Source organism: Rhopalosiphum maidis, chromosome 3 (assembly GCF_003676215.2).
Source record: "Rhopalosiphum maidis isolate BTI-1 chromosome 3, ASM367621v3, whole genome shotgun sequence".
Taxonomy (NCBI): domain Eukaryota; kingdom Metazoa; phylum Arthropoda; class Insecta; order Hemiptera; family Aphididae; genus Rhopalosiphum; species Rhopalosiphum maidis.
The window spans coordinates 10,877,738-10,895,153 of record NC_040879.1 but is presented as its reverse complement, the minus strand read 5'-3'; the positions used below and the strand labels follow the sequence as shown (position 1 = coordinate 10,895,153).

General features: G+C 30.1%; 1 long non-coding RNA gene across 7 annotated transcripts; it reads right to left on the bottom strand.

The window, feature by feature from the left end:
• LOC113559872 lies at nucleotides 1–8,316 on the bottom strand. Of its 7 annotated transcripts, none has more exons than XR_003406050.1 (10): nucleotides 8,166–8,316; nucleotides 7,340–7,496; nucleotides 6,514–6,670; nucleotides 4,789–5,016; nucleotides 4,034–4,190; nucleotides 3,208–3,364; nucleotides 2,382–2,538; nucleotides 1,556–1,712; nucleotides 732–888; nucleotides 1–63 (listed from the first exon to the last, which is right to left on the bottom strand). It is a non-coding gene; the product is annotated as an uncharacterized LOC113559872 (long non-coding RNA). The 7 variants fall into 7 exon arrangements; XR_003406048.1 differs by having other exon boundaries at nucleotides 3,963–4,190; nucleotides 4,860–5,016; XR_003406051.1 differs by having other exon boundaries at nucleotides 3,137–3,364; nucleotides 4,860–5,016.
• Nucleotides 8,317–17,416: the final 9,100 nt, after the last annotated feature.

The following is a 17,416-nucleotide window of genomic DNA, read 5'->3' as shown; positions in this document are numbered from 1 at the left end:
TCCAAGTGTTGTAAATGCAAGTCCCGTGCTCGGCATACTATGATTGATCTGTGTAACTGCTACCTAGAAAAATATGTTCAGTTAAACAAGTGTTATGGATAGAGATTATATTGTCGTTATTAGCTATTGATCGTGGAGAATGATATAATGTATATGACGGACAATTGTTTCGAAGACAACACTTAATAATTCAGAGTTGGCAATAAGCAAACCTCAATAAATAGGCAAATACATTCTAAACATCATCAAATTTATGAAATTATACAACTGAAGGCTATGAAAGTTATATAAAAAATAATACTAAACGATTACAAACAATATTGAATATTTGTAAACTAAGAATAAGTGATTCCGGCATATAATAACAAGTATAACTTTATAGTTTGATCAATGAGAGTAGTAAATGATGGTATTCATACGTACAATTATTTTAAAACACTGCTTTTAGTTATGAAATGACAAACCATCATAACAAAATATTACAGAAAATTATATCCATTAATTAGTTTTGAGACATTTTACATTATACATTCCATGTAAACCTCAATTTTAATACGGTAACCGCGATGCTTTAAGCTTCAACAGTAAACGTTTAAAGAAATTAATAGTAGATTTAACGGATACAAATAGCTAAGATCAATTGGTATGAAGGTAAATTACATGAAAATGGTGTCATTTGAACATTCATTTACAATTGTAAAATGTAATTCATAATAGTCCCCTGAACTTACAGTCAATAGTCAATACATCTAACATTGGAATAGTTCATGAATGATTGTTAGTGCGTTGTCGTCATATATCGTCAATGTAGAACACTAGTTGCTATCCAAGTGTTGTAAATGCAAGTCCCGTGCTCGGCATACTATGATTGATCTGTGTAACTGCTACCTAGAAAAATATGTTCAGTTAAACAAGTGTTATGGATAGAGATTATATTGTCGTTATTAGCTATTGATCGTGGAGAATGATATAATGTATATGACGGACAATTGTTTCGAAGACAACACTTAATAATTCAGAGTTGGCAATAAGCAAACCTCAATAAATAGGCAAATAACATTCTAAACATCATCAAATTTATGAAATTATACAACGAAGACTATGAAACTTATATAAAAATAATACTAAACGATTACAAACAATATTGAATATTTGTAAACTAAGAATAAGTGATTCCGGCATATAATAACAAGTATAACTTTATAGTTTGATCAATGAGAGTAGTAAATGATGGTATTCATACGTACAATTATTTTAAAACACTGCTTTTAGTTATGAAATGACAAACCATCATAACAAAATATTACAGAAAATTATATCCATTAATTAGTTTTGAGACATTTTACATTATACATTCCATGTAAACCTCAATTTTAATACGGTAACCGCGATGCTTTAAGCTTCAACAGTAAACGTTTAAAGAAATTAATAGTAGATTTAACGGATACAAATAGCTAAGATCAATTGGTATGAAGGTAAATTACATGAAAATGGTGTCATTTGAACATTCATTTACAATTGTAAAATGTAATTCATAATAGTCCCCTGAACTTACAGTCAATAGTCAATACATCTAACATTGGAATAGTTCATGAATGATTGTTAGTGCGTTGTCGTCATATATCGTCAATGTAGAACACTAGTTGCTATCCAAGTGTTGTAAATGCAAGTCCCGTGCTCGGCATACTATGATTGATCTGTGTAACTGCTACCTAGAAAAATATGTTCAGTTAAACAAGTGTTATGGATAGAGATTATATTGTCGTTATTAGCTATTGATCGTGGAGAATGATATAATGTATATGACGGACAATTGTTTCGAAGACAACACTTAATAATTCAGAGTTGGCAATAAGCAAACCTCAATAAATAGGCAAATTACATTCTAAACATCATCAAATTTATGAAATTATACAACTGAAGGCTATGAAACTTATATAAAAAATAATACTAAACGATTACAAACAATATTGAATATTTGTAAACTAAGAATAAGTGATTCCGGCATATAATAACAAGTATAACTGTATAGTTTGATCAATGTGAGTAGTAAATGATGGTATTCATACGTACAATTATTTTAAAACACTGCTTTTAGTTATGAAATGACAAACCATCATAACAAAATATTACAGAAAATTATATCCATTAATTAGGTTTGAGACATTTTACATTATACATTCCATGTAAACCTCAATTTTTATACGGTAACCGCGATACTTTAAGCTTCAACGGTAAACGTTTAATGAAATTAATAGTAGATTTAACGGATACAAATAGCTAAGATCAATTGGTATGAAGGTAAATTACATGAAAATGGTGTCATTTGAACATTCATTTACAATTGTAAAATGTAATTCATAATAGTCCCCTGAACTTACAGTCAATAGTCAATACATCTAACATTGGAATAGTTCATGAATGATTGTTAGTGCGTTGTCGTCATATATCGTCAATGTAGAACACTAGTTGCTTCCCAAGTGTTGTAAATGCAAGTCCCGTGCTCGGCATACTATGATTGATCTGTGTAACTGCTACCTAGAAAAATATGTTCAGTTAAACAAGTGTTATGGATAGAGATTATATTGTCGTTATTAGCTATTGATCGTGGAGAATGATATAATGTATATGACGGACAATTGTTTCGAAGACAACACTTAATAATTCAGAGTTGGCAATAAGCAAACCTCAATAAATAGGCAAATAACATTCTAAACATCATCAAATTTATGAAATTATACAACCGAAGACTATGAAAGTTATATAAAAAATAATACTAAACGATTACAAACAATATTGAATATTTGTAAACTAAGAATAAGTGATTCCGGCATATAATAACAAGTATAACTGTATAGTTTGATCAATGTGAGTAGTAAATGATGGTATTCATACGTACAATTATTTTAAAACACTGCTTTTAGTTATGAAATGACAAACCATCATAACAAAATATTACAGAAAATTATATCCATTAATTAGTTTTGAGACATTTTACATTATACATTCCATGTAAACCTCAATTTTAATACGGTAACCGCGATGCTTTAAGCTTCAACAGTAAACGTTTAAAGAAATTAATAGTAGATTTAACGGATACAAATAGCTAAGATCAATTGGTATGAAGGTAAATTACATGAAAATGGTGTCATTTGAACATTCATTTACAATTGTAAAATGTAATTCATAATAGTCCCCTGAACTTACAGTCAATAGTCAATACATCTAACATTGGAATAGTTCATGAATGATTGTTAGTGCGTTGTCGTCATATATCGTCAATGTAGAACACTAGTTGCTATCCAAGTGTTGTAAATGCAAGTCCCGTGCTCGGCATACTATGATTGATCTGTGTAACTGCTACCTAGAAAAATATGTTCAGTTAAACAAGTGTTATGGATAGAGATTATATTGTCGTTATTAGCTATTGATCGTGGAGAATGATATAATGTATATGACGGACAATTGTTTCGAAGACAACACTTAATAATTCAGAGTTGGCAATAAGCAAACCTCAATAAATAGGCAAATAACATTCTAAACATCATCAAATTTATGAAATTATACAACTGAAGGCTATGAAAGTTATATAAAAAATAATACTAAACGATTACAAACAATATTGAATATTTGTAAACTAAGAATAAGTGATTCCGACATATAATAACAAGTATAACTCTATAGTTTGATCAATGAGAGTAGTAAATGATGGTATTCATACGTACAATTATTTTAAAACACTGCTTTTAGTTATGAAATGACAAACCATCATAACAAAATATTACAGAAAATTATATCCATTAATTAGTTTTGAGACATTTTATATTATACATTCCATGTAAACCTCAATTTTAATACGGTAACCGCGATGCTTTAAGCTTCAACAGTAAACGTTTAAAGAAATTAATAGTAGATTTAACGGATACAAATAGCTAAGATCAATTGGTATGAAGGTAAATTACATGAAAATGGTGTCATTTGAACATTCATTTACAATTGTAAAATGTAATTCATAATAGTCCCCTGAACTTACAGTCAATAGTCAATACATCTAACATTGGAATAGTTCATGAATGATTGTTAGTGCGTTGTCGTCATATATCGTCAATGTAGAACACTAGTTGCTATCCAAGTGTTGTAAATGCAAGTCCCGTGCTCGGCATACTATGATTGATCTGTGTAACTGCTACCTAGAAAAATATGTTCAGTTAAACAAGTGTTATGGATAGAGATTATATTGTCGTTATTAGCTATTGATCGTGGAGAATGATATAATGTATATGACGGACAATTGTTTCGAAGACAACACTTAATAATTCAGAGTTGGCAATAAGCAAACCTCAATAAATAGGCAAATAACATTCTAAACATCATCAAATTTATGAAATTATACAACTGAAGGCTATGAAAGTTATATAAAAAATAATACTAAACGATTACAAACAATATTGAATATTTGTAAACTAAGAATAAGTGATTCCGGCATATAATAACATGTATAACTTTATAGTTTGATCAATGAGAGTAGTAAATGATGGTATTCATACGTACAATTATTTTAAAACACTGCTTTTAGTTATGAAATGACAAACCATCATAACAAAATATTACAGAAAATTATATCCATTAATTAGTTTTGAGACATTTTACATTATACATTCCATGTAAACCTCAATTTTAATACGGTAACCGCGATGCTTTAAGCTTCAACAGTAAACGTTTAAAGAAATTAATAGTAGATTTAACGGATACAAATAGCTAAGATCAATTGGTATGAAGGTAAATTACATGAAAATGGTGTCATTTGAACATTCATTTACAATTGTAAAATGTAATTCATAATAGTCCCCTGAACTTACAGTCAATAGTCAATACATCTAACATTGGAATAGTTCATGAATGATTGTTAGTGCGTTGTCGTCATATATCGTCAATGTAGAACACTAGTTGCTTCCCAAGTGTTGTAAATGCAAGTCCCGTGCTCGGCATACTATGATTGATCTGTGTAACTGCTACCTAGAAAAATATGTTCAGTTAAACAAGTGTTATGGATAGAGATTATATTGTCGTTATTAGCTATTGATCGTGGAGAATGATATAATGTATATGACGGACAATTGTTTCGAAGACAACACTTAATAATTCAGAGTTGGCAATAAGCAAACCTCAATAAATAGGCAAATAACATTCTATACATCATCAAATTTATGAAATTATACAACTGAAGGCTATGAAAGTTCTATAAAAAATAATACTAAACGATTACAAACAATATTGAATATTTGTAAACTAAGAATAAGTGATTCCGACATATAATAACAAGTATAACTGTATAGTTTGATCAATGAGAGTAGTAAATGATGGTATTCATACGTACAATTATTTTAAAACACTGCTTTTAGTTATGAAATGACAAACCATCATAACAAAATATTACAGAAAATTATATCCATTAATTAGTTTTGAGACATTTTACATTATACATTCCATGTAAACCTCAATTTTAATACGGTAACCGCGATGCTTTAAGCTTCAACAGTAAACGTTTAAAGAAATTAATAGTAGATTTAACGGATACAAATAGCTAAGATCAATTGGTATGAAGGTAAATTACATGAAAATGGTGTTATTTGAACATTCATTTACAATTGTAAAATGTTATTCATAATAGTCCCATAAACTTACAGTCAATAGTCAATACATCTAACATTGGAATAGTTCATGAATGATTGTTAGACCGTTGTCGTCATATATCGTCAATGTAGAACACTAGTTGCTATCCAAATGTTGTAAATGCAAGTCCCGTGCTCGGCATACTATGATTGTTCTGTGTAACTGCTACCTAGAAAAATATGTACAGTTAAACAAGTGTTATGGATAGAGATTATACTGTCCTTATTAGCTATTGATCGTGGAGAATGATATAATGTATATGACGGACAATTGTTTCGAAGACAACACTTAATAATTCAGAGTTGGCAATAAGCAAACCTCAATAAATAGGCAAATAACATTCTAAACATCATCAAATTTATGAAATTATACAACCGAAGACTATATGAAACTTATATAAAAAATAATACTAAACGATTACAAACAATATTGAATATTTGTAAACTAAGAATAAGTGATTCCGACATATAATAACAAGTATAACTCTATAGTTTGATCAATGAGAGTAGTAAATGATGGTATTCATACGTACAATTATTTTAAAACACTGCTTTTAGTTATGAAATGACAAACCATCATAACAAAATATTACAGAAAATTATATCCATTAATTAGTTTTGAGACATTTTATATTATACATTCCATGTAAACCTCAATTTTAATACGGTAACCGCGATGCTTTAAGCTTCAACAGTAAACGTTTAAAGAAATTAATAGTAGATTTAACGGATACAAATAGCTAAGATCAATTGGTATGAAGGTAAATTACATGAAAATGGTGTCATTTGAACATTAATTTACAATTGTGAAATGTAATTCATAATAGTCCCCTGAACTTACAGTCAATAGTCAATACATCTAACATTGGAATAGTTCATGAATGATTGTTAGTGCGTTGTCGTCATATATCGTCAATGTAGAACACTAGTTGCTATCCAAGTGTTGTAAATGCAAGTCCCGTGCTCGGCATACTATGATTGATCTGTGTAACTGCTACCTAGAAAAATATGTTCAGTTAAACAAGTGTTATGGATAGAGATTATATTGTCGTTATTAGCTATTGATCGTGGAGAATGATATAATGTATATGACGGACAATTGTTTCGAAGACAACACTTAATAATTCAGAGTTGGCAATAAGCAAACCTCAATAAATAGGCAAATTACATTCTAAACATCATCAAATTTATGAAATTATACAACTGAAGGCTATGAAACTTATATAAAAAATAATACTAAACGATTACAAACAATATTGAATATTTGTAAACTAAGAATAAGTGATTCCGACATATAATAACAAGTATAACTGTATAGTTTGATCAATGAGAGTAGTAAATGATGGTATTCATACGTACAATTATTTTAAAACACTGCTATTAGTTATGAAATGACAAACCATCATAACAAAATATTACAGAAAATTATATCCATTAATTAGGTTTGAGACATTTTACATTATACATTCCATGTAAACCTCAATTTTAATACGGTAACCGCGATGCTTTAAGCTTCAACGGTAAACGTTTAATGAAATTAATAGTAGATTTAACGGATACAAATAGCTAAGATCAATTGGTATGAAGGTAAATTACATGAAAATGGTGTCATTTGAACATTAATTTACAATTGTGAAATGTAATTCATAATAGTCCCCTGAACTTACAGTCAATAGTCAATACATCTAACATTGGAATAGTTCATGAATGATTGTTAGTGCGTTGTCGTCATATATCGTCAATGTAGAACACTAGTTGCTATCCAAGTGTTGTAAATGCAAGTCCCGTGCTCGGCATACTATGATTGATCTGTGTAACTGCTACCTAGAAAAATATGTTCAGTTAAACAAGTGTTATGGATAGAGATTATATTGTCGTTATTAGCTATTGATCGTGGAGAATGATATAATGTATATGACGGACAATTGTTTCGAAAACAACACTTAATAATTCAGAGTTGGCAATAAGCAAAACTGAATAAATAGGCAAATTACATTATAAGGATCAACAAATTTCAGAAATTATACAATGGAAGGCCATGAAACTTAAATAAAAAATAATACTAAACGATGACAAACAATATTGAATATTTGTGAACTAAGAATAAGTGATTCCGGCATATAATAACAAGTATAACTGTATAGTTTGATCAATGTGAGTAGTAAATGATGGTATTCATACGTACAATTATTTTAAAACACTGCTATTAGTTATGAAATGACAAACCATCATAACAAAATATTACAGAAAATTATATCCATTAATTAGGTTTGAGACATTTTACATTATATATTCCATGTAATCCTCAATTTTAATACGGTAACCGCGATGCTTTAAGCTTCAACGGTAAACGTTTAATGAAATTAATAGTATATTTAACGGATACAAATAGCTAAGATCAATTGGTATGAAGGTAAATTACATGAAAATGGTGTCATTTGAACATTAATTTACAATTGTAAAATGTAATTCATAATAGTCCACTGAACTTACAGTCAATAGTCAATACATCTAACATTGGAATAGTTCATGAATGATTGTTAGTGCGTTGTCGTCATATATCGTCAATGTAGAACACTAGTTCCTATCCAAGTGTTGTAAATGCAAGTCCCGTGCTCGGCATACTATGATTGATCTGTGTAACTGCTACCTAGAAAAATATGTTCAGTTAAACAAGTGTTATGGATAGAGATTATACAGTCGTTATTAGCTATTGATCGTGGAGAATGATATAATGTATATGACGGACAATTGTTTCGAAGACAACACTTAATAATTCAGAGTTGGCAATAAGCAAAACTGAATAAATAGGCAAATTACATTATAAGGATCAACAAATTTCAGAAATTATACAATGGAAGGCCATGAAACTTAAATAAAAAATAATACTAAACGATGACAAACAATATTGAATATTGTAAACTAAGAATAAGTGATAAGGACAAATAATTTTGATAAGGCATAAGAATTTAGTACAAGTATAAATGTATGGTTTGTTTATTGTTAAAAGTAGCTGATGGATTTCAAACCTACAATTATTTTAAACAACTGTTTATGGCTATAATATGACTTTTTTATTTTACTAACATAATTTTGATTGAATCATAATAACAACATATTACATAAGAGTCTATTCATTAATTTGCTCGTAGACGTTATGAATTAGTGACTTTAAAACGATTGTTTGTTAATATACAATTTTTTTTTTTTATAATCTCGTTTTTTATTGTAAGTACGATTTGATATGTAGTCGATTCCTTGTCGGTATTTCTCGACCATAAATTTATTACCAGTGTTATGCCCGTACACACCAATGATTAATTTCAAATTGCCTATAAGCTGTAACCTGCGGTGATAGTGCATCACTGGCAATGTTGGTCGTCGTACGGCTGTGCTGTCGTTTGAACGTATTGTCGTTTGTTTGTTTTCTTGGTAGTTTGGGGGGGGGGTGTTAGTAATACTTGTGCCTACTTATTAATTATGTAAAAGTATTACTTGTTGCAGTGTCTAACACTATACGTTTATATCCATTTTATTTTAGTAATGTTTATGAAATTGCTGTTTTGTTCCCGGAGATTGTCGAGTTTTCGAAAGATTCTGTATCAATATTTCTATTTATCTTTCAGTAAATATTTTTTATATATATATAATCAGTGGTGGCTTGCGGGGTTCATTGAAGGTAGGCCACAAATGTTTCTTTCTTTTTCCATTATGACATCTTTGAACATACCATCAAATCCTGATGATTTTTTAAATAAAATATAATAAATTTGTTGGTACCTTTGATACTAAAACCTATACACTTATAAAGTATCTTGCAGAACAATTAATTAAAAAAAAAAATTATGGTTTAAAAATAAATATTAAATATAATTGTTATGCCGTTATAATATTTAATACAATATAATTATAAGTTATAACATAATATTATCCAGTAGTTATATTTTTGAATTCCAAATTGATCCGTCTGTCTTTTTTCTTCATGAATACTTTGATAACTATTAGAATGTACAAATAATGATTAATTATTATCATGTTTTCAAAATATAAATTTTGTTCCACGGAAGACGGTCGCCAAATAACAGTTCAAAGGCGATAAGACCGACAAAATCTTGTAAATCGTAATAAAAATAGAATTCGGCACAATCTGATTGTGCCCGCAATGCTGTATTAATTCGTGCCGAAAAGTGGGGGATATCTAGTACTGTTGATCGTGACATCGGGGTACAACTTCGTTGTGCACGCCGCCCAATGCGTAAATATGGTATGTACTTATTGTATCTAGGAGCTCCTGTATTTGATAAAAAAATTTTTTCGATAATGTTCGATAATATACCAACTATATTATGATGGAAGAAATACCTATTTAATTTTAATTTTATTAATTTAATATCAATTTTTCTTCTTTCTTCTCCTATTTTTTATGATGGGGCACATGCCCGTGTGCCCTTTAGCACGAGCCGCCACTGTATATAATACTATACACTATTTTTTTTTGTGTGTGTGTTCTCCAAGTATTGTCTGATTACAATAATTATTCATTTATTTTTTCGAGTGATTTTAAAATTGTATTTATTTATTTTTTTTTTATGATACTATTAATTGGAATTATATATATATATATATATGTCCCACACCACGGTGATCTCTAAATTTTTTATCACCAAACCTACTAGGGTGGTGTTCATGTGTCGTTCTGGCGTATTGTTTTTTAGATTTATTTATTTAACCATTTTGCAATCGACATAATTTTCTAAGAATAATAAACCTAATATTTACACATTGTTTTTAATTAATTTTTTTATCATCAGACTACAAGGTATTTCTGTTCTCGTTGTTTCTGGCAGTTATATTCATATTTGTTTTTGTTGTTGTCCTCAGTATTTATTGTCGACTGATTCTATAATTTCCGAACGCCTCGTTGTAGTTTTTTTTGTTGTTTTTGGAATCTCAAACGAATCTGGCCATTCCAATACACGAGATATGACGGTCTCGCAATACACGCCACGCGTTTGAGAGTTGGGATGAAGCATTTTGAGACCAATTTGCAAAGCTGTATTTATTTCATTAATTCAGTACCTATTCTTACAAGTATAGGTTTATTTTAATAATCAGCTTGATTTAATCCCAAATTACTTAACTTGGTGACTATATGATAATAAAATAATAAATACCTACTCTAGTTTACTTGATATTATAACTGTATTATGAGATAAAAGTAATTAATATATTTAGTATTACCTTTGTTTTATAATAAACTATTATAAAACTAACGGTCGTACCCAAGTATAATATTATCTTATCTTTGTTTAAGTCAATGTAAGTCGTAGTAAAACAAATCGAAACTCAAAAGAAATACACAAATCGCAATAATTGCCCTACATACTTTTATATAAGTGAAAAAATGGTGATGAATAAAGACATTCGATTTCACGATCGTAAATTCGTAAAATCGTATCAGGAATTTCGACAAGGATGAGCTTGGGATGTAGCTCGTTATGGAGATCAATTTAATATCTTAGGTTTTTCGTACTATCTCCCACGGGTTTTCTGAAAACAGCTTCTAAACGAGAATTTTCATTTTTCGAAATTTTCAATTTTCATTTGCGTTTTTTTGGTCACCTGATGCTTCAACGAATATTCATCACCGATGTTTAAATGTTTTACAAGTAATTCTACACAAGAATCATTTCTTCATTTTTCCAATAATTTGTTATTTCAAATTTTGAGTTTTCAAAATCGTAAAAAAGTATTTTTTGTACGTTCATTTTGGAGCTATTGTATTTTTTTTTCAATTAATGCACTACCGTGTTTTTGTCGAAAATTAAATAAATTAAATAATTTTTACCTAGAAGTCCTATTCCCAAGTATTCGTTTAGAGAGTATTCTTATAAGCTCCCGATTGTCCGCTTCGGCTCCCTCATTTTACTTTGGTGCAGTATCGGCTCCAACCCGATGCCAGGGGTATAGACGTATCGGCTCCCAATCAACAACATTTTCCTTCCCATTTACATTCTGAGGCCTGGCTACGGTGTGAAGAAATTCTCTGTAGGCATGGTTAATAATATTGTTGGTCTTTAAAATAAAAAAAATTGTGTTGACTTTTAAAAATAGTATGGTGATTTTAAAAAAAGTAAAAAATTTAAAAAAATGTGGTTTGGACATGAAGGAAACTTATTACATATTCCGCTCTGGTAATTTTTCCTTGCTTAAATTGATCAATACACTTCTAAATACTACTACTAATCTTTTACTGGTTTTTAGTTTTTTTCCTAATATTCGTGCTGCGGAGCTTTATACTCGTACTATACGTGTCAACCTGTATCTGCTTTAAAATTCCCATGAAATTAAAAATTTTAGGATAAGCAGACGTGAACTCAACATTAAATTTTGCGTGAAAAGATTCGCAGTAGTTTAGGTGCGATCATCTGTACTCGATATATCAGCCCACATTTCCGGGTGGAAGTGTGTCATCTAAGTAAATGACACAAATGTAGTAAAACAATTTTGTGAGTTGCTTGTTACCTTCTGGTTTTAGAGCAAACAAGTTTTCTACAAAACAACACACAGCCTGATCAGATGGAAGCAATGGTAAACCAAAAACCATTTTTAAAATGCTTCTGATTTCTGATGTTTTTTCATTGAATTCTGGTGACAAACCTAGTGCTTGAATTTTCCTCCACCATGATTGGGCTAAGTGAAATATGCATCCTCTGATTCTCGTTCATAACCATGATGAAAAGACTGCACTATATACATCAAAATCTGCAAAAACTGTTGTCACATTCGTTATGTATGGTGCAAGCTGATTCATGACAAATTGGTAGGCTTCTATTGTTTTGTTTGGTAGAAGACTAAAAATATCAGAAACGTAGAAATTTCCTGCTGTTATAAACACGGTGAACATTTGACAAAACAGTTTAGGAGTGCTTCTAAAAGTTCCGTCAACGAAAACAGTAGTTGTATGTTGAAGTACATCAAGATTATGTTGGCATGTAAAGATAATAACATTACTCATCTCGTCATTATAAAAACATAATTATCACCATTAGTAGTTTTCAAAGCAGTACACCCACTTTTCTTACACTTCCACCGTGCAATATCTGTTGACAAATTTTTATGGAATCCTAATTTGTATTGGCCAATTACAATTAATTGTTTACCAGCTTTGCTAAGCATATACTCCATGACAAAAAATAATAAAATAAACAGAAAAACGCACTACACGTCTCTGTTTTCATAATAAAATGTAATATTTTTATAATTTTATAATTTTATAAAACTGACAATATGTTTAGACGCACTACATTTTGCAATAAAATGAGAACTAAAAGCAGATAATATTTTATAATTGTATATGACTATATATAGATTCGATTAACTAGCTATCAACATTCGTTATCGTAATCGGACGCAATATAGCCATTCAACGGACGACGAGGAACAACGACCCAATACGAACCAATACGGACTTATTAACGTCTTGCGGGAACCGATACGGTATCATCCTTCGTTAATCAGGATTGAGACATTTCAGCCTTGCTTGGGACTTACTTTGATCCCATTGATTTGTGGGGACACAACAGATCCATGACCTATAGGCCGGACCACGTATGCCGGTAAGGGCAGGTTGGCGGGGCCTAGAGGTTTAAGTTTTTTTTTAAACAGGTTAAAGTTAAGAGTTTTTTAAACGGAGATTTTGAGCCAAGATATCCTTCGTTTACCAGCACTTCTCTTATCTTCTATTTTTCCTTGAAGTATAAGTTGCAGTAATCCATATCTATGGTTATTTCTCATTATGTGACCTAGGTATTTTAATTTCCGTGTTTTTATAATCTTTAGTAATTTTTTTTTCTTTTTGCATTTTTTGAAGTACGCACACGTTGGATGCTCGATCTGTCCATGAGATATTTAAGATACGGCGGTACAGTCACGTCTCCAATGCCTCAATTTTCTTACTCAATGTTTCAATTAATGTCCATGTTTCGGCACCATATAATGAAATAGGAAAGATATAACATCTTAATATTCTAATATACTAATCTTAGTGCCCAGCGAAAAACCATGACGTTTAATTATTTAAGTATCTTAAAAATTTTTACGAATGCACCTCTGGCCATTTCAATCCGACATTTAGCTTCCATTCCATGTTCCCTGCCCTCGTTTTCCCATATACCGAGATATTTATATTTTTGATCCTTTTCTATTTGCTGTCCCTTAATTAATAGTTTGTCACTTAAATTTTGGTTTTTCATAATTACCATCTATTTAGTTTTACTTATGTTTAGAGGAAACCCAATACTTTCACTTATATCCAATATTCTATCTACAATTTTTCGGAGGCTTAACATATTGTTCGCGAATACAATTGTATCATCAACATCTGTATCTTATGTTGTTAATGCATTTGCCATTTACTTTTATACCCTCATTAACTTCATCCAAAGCTTCGCGAAGTATGAATTCCGAATATAAGTTAAATAGAAGTGGTGACAGGATGCATTTCTGTTTCGCTCCACTTTTTATTGGAATATCGTTTGACATTTCTGCTTCTACTCGTATAGCAGAAGTTTGATTCCAGTATAAATTTCATTTTTCAGCATTCATTTCTAAAGCCAATACCATGTTCACCACTATAACCCCAAATTTCTCTTTGTCTATTTTGGCGTTAAAATTACTCATGATTGTCATATCATGTTTCTTAAATTGTTTTAATAAAACTGATATTTCATTATAAAATTCTATTTTTGAATCCTCTACGTTTGTAGTAGGAGCATAAACTTGCACTATGTTTATATTCACTGGATTACCATTATTCTATCTGATACTGGTGTGAAATTTATAATAATGTGTAATTGCAATCTGCGTGATACAATTAGGTCAACACCATGAATATGCTTATTGTTTTCATCTCCAGAATGATACACCTTGTGATTATCATCGATGCATTGTCCATTTCCAGGCCATCTCATCTCGCTTATACCCATTATGTCGAATCTAAGTCTAACCATTCCCGCGATTGCATTATTAATGTTTCCTGCTTTGTACATCTTCCTCACATTCCAGGTGCATATCTTTATAGGTTCTTTTGATATGTTAATATCCTGCTTAACATTTAATTTACAAGGTTTTCGCCCGTTGACGACCTGAGAAGCCTTCTAGTTGTTTCTTCTCCTGCCGGTTTTTGGTTTCCGAAGACCAAGTTCAACAATAAAAATTAATTAGGTGGTTTCTCGTTACCTTCTTGATGAAACTTTAAATTTGGCGTTACCTTCTCCTAGCCTTTGAAGGTCCCTCCTCAATATGTAATGCAGCATATTGAAGGTATTGTTAATAATAAGGTAAATTCTAACAACCATACCTTTTTTCTACTGGAATCGTCAACCTGTGGCTTTCCACCAGTTGGAGCTCGGGGCCCAGGATATGCTGAATCTGCAGCACTATGTGCCCCTCTGAGGAAAAATAAATTTTTGGAATTTTAGGAATAACTACAACAGCTTCTAACGGGAACCTGGATTTTGAAAATTCTCCTAACGTAGGGCATCTGTGGAATTATTTTTTAAAAAAATTAAATTCTTTGTAACAACACTTAGCCTTGATTACCAAATACTTGGAAAGTAGATGTCTACGAATAACTTTGAAAAACTTTGATTCTTTTAATTTTTGACTGTAATGGCCGTTATGCATTAATTGAAAAATAACTAGAGCAGCACCGTACAAGAACATATTAGTGTGTTTGTTTCACCGATATTTCGTGAAGTATTATCGATTAAACGATAATAAATAATATTTTTCTTATTTTATTGATTAGCTTTTTCATATGTAAGATGATTTTACATCTCCTCCACTCTAAAAATCCATTTAATGTTCGTCGGTAATTGATAATCTATTGTCAATTAGGTTATACAAACAATAACGAGAAACAAATTGCGATTGTTTAATACTAACAACGATTTATTTTCACATAATATTATTCGTACATGATTGTCATATAATATTGGTTTTCGATTTATCGTGTTGTACAGCTTAAATGAATTATGTTAGGTTAGGTATGTTAACATTTATAAACAAAAGTGACGAAAACTTAAAAATAAAGTATAACTCAAACACAATTATTAGGTACTTATATTTTAATGGTGGTATTTACTTTCCAATACAAGTTTATTTTTATATACATTTCGTTGTACAGGTTAAACATACTTCTGTTTGGTTATGTTAAAATATATATACAAAAGTGACAAAAACTTAAAAATACAAAAACACAGTTATTAGGTACTTATTTTAAAATCGTAGTATTTATTTTCCAATATAAGTTTATTATTAGGTAACAATAACAATTATTACAGTCTTATTATAATTGTGCACAGAGAAAATTTTATGATTCTAGCTTACAAAATATAATAATTGTACATCAGTCAAAGGACAACAAATCAAAACGTACTCAATTTTTAACATTAACATTTATTATTTTAATTTATTACATACGATTGCTATGTAGGTGCTCTCAACAATCGGAGTGCATTAAAACTAGACAATTACAATACTTATCATATCACAACAATATATTATTATCAAAACAATTGGTGCATTACAATATTATAATATACAATATCAGAAATCATTTGACCAGTTAGGTGTCTACACGACGATCGCATTGATTTCTGATTTTGGTGTTTAAGTTCTAAAGTCATCGTATACGTACTGTATATACAAGACGAAAACGCAAATTAAAACAGTTCATATATATATATAGAAACATAGGATTCCATCTACCTATGTTTCTATATACAGCAGTATTTAGTTGCGTTGTAATTTCAATTGTATTGCTGTATTAATTTGTTTTCGCGTACTTTATTTACGTACCGAACAGTTCTTACGAACAGCGAGAAGTGAGATGTATGAAAAATCAACACGACGTATCAAACATATAAATAATATACATTTTTACATTTTTACATATTATACTCTATTCTATCGCTAAAGCCATAAAAGCTCACTACCCGTACTTTGTGCACGGCATAGGGCGATTACAAATCAATTTAGTTTTCCTAAAAATGGATACGAGACAAACACGGGGATGGGGATCGCTTTATAATGAGATCCCCTTTTTCATTTCGCTTTGGGCGTACAATCAAAAGGGTTAATGTCGCAATTGAAAATTCGACGAAGAAAAAATTACTGATACAGGAATATAATCGTAAACAAGGAGGGGCGCGTCACAGCGGGTGCCTGCTGTAACGCACAAATGAATACAAAACAAATTTGTCTTTATGAGTTATAACAAATTACAATTAAATATGCCGTATGATAAATTATATCAAACGTGTCGAGTAAATTTGTTTAAAATTACGTCATTGCTGTATTATACGTATTATAAATCGTCTTATACTATAAATACAGGTAGTATACAAAGATACATAACATTAAATTACACAGCTGTCGTATTGATTAACAGTTTAATAGTTTAAATATACTAGTGCATATAGAGAAACATATCTTTTTAGCTCAATCTATGTTTCCATTTACAGCAACACATAATAATTGCATTTTAATTTTAATTTAATTCTAAATATTTATTGTCGTGTACGTTACGTACCGAACCAACTCATTAGATAATACCGAGATATAGTATAAACATCAACACGACATAACATTGTTAAATATTAATTCCGATTAAAAATGTTAAACCACATCCCACACACAAGTGTGAAATATTTTTATAGTTCCTCTGATTATTTTCAAAA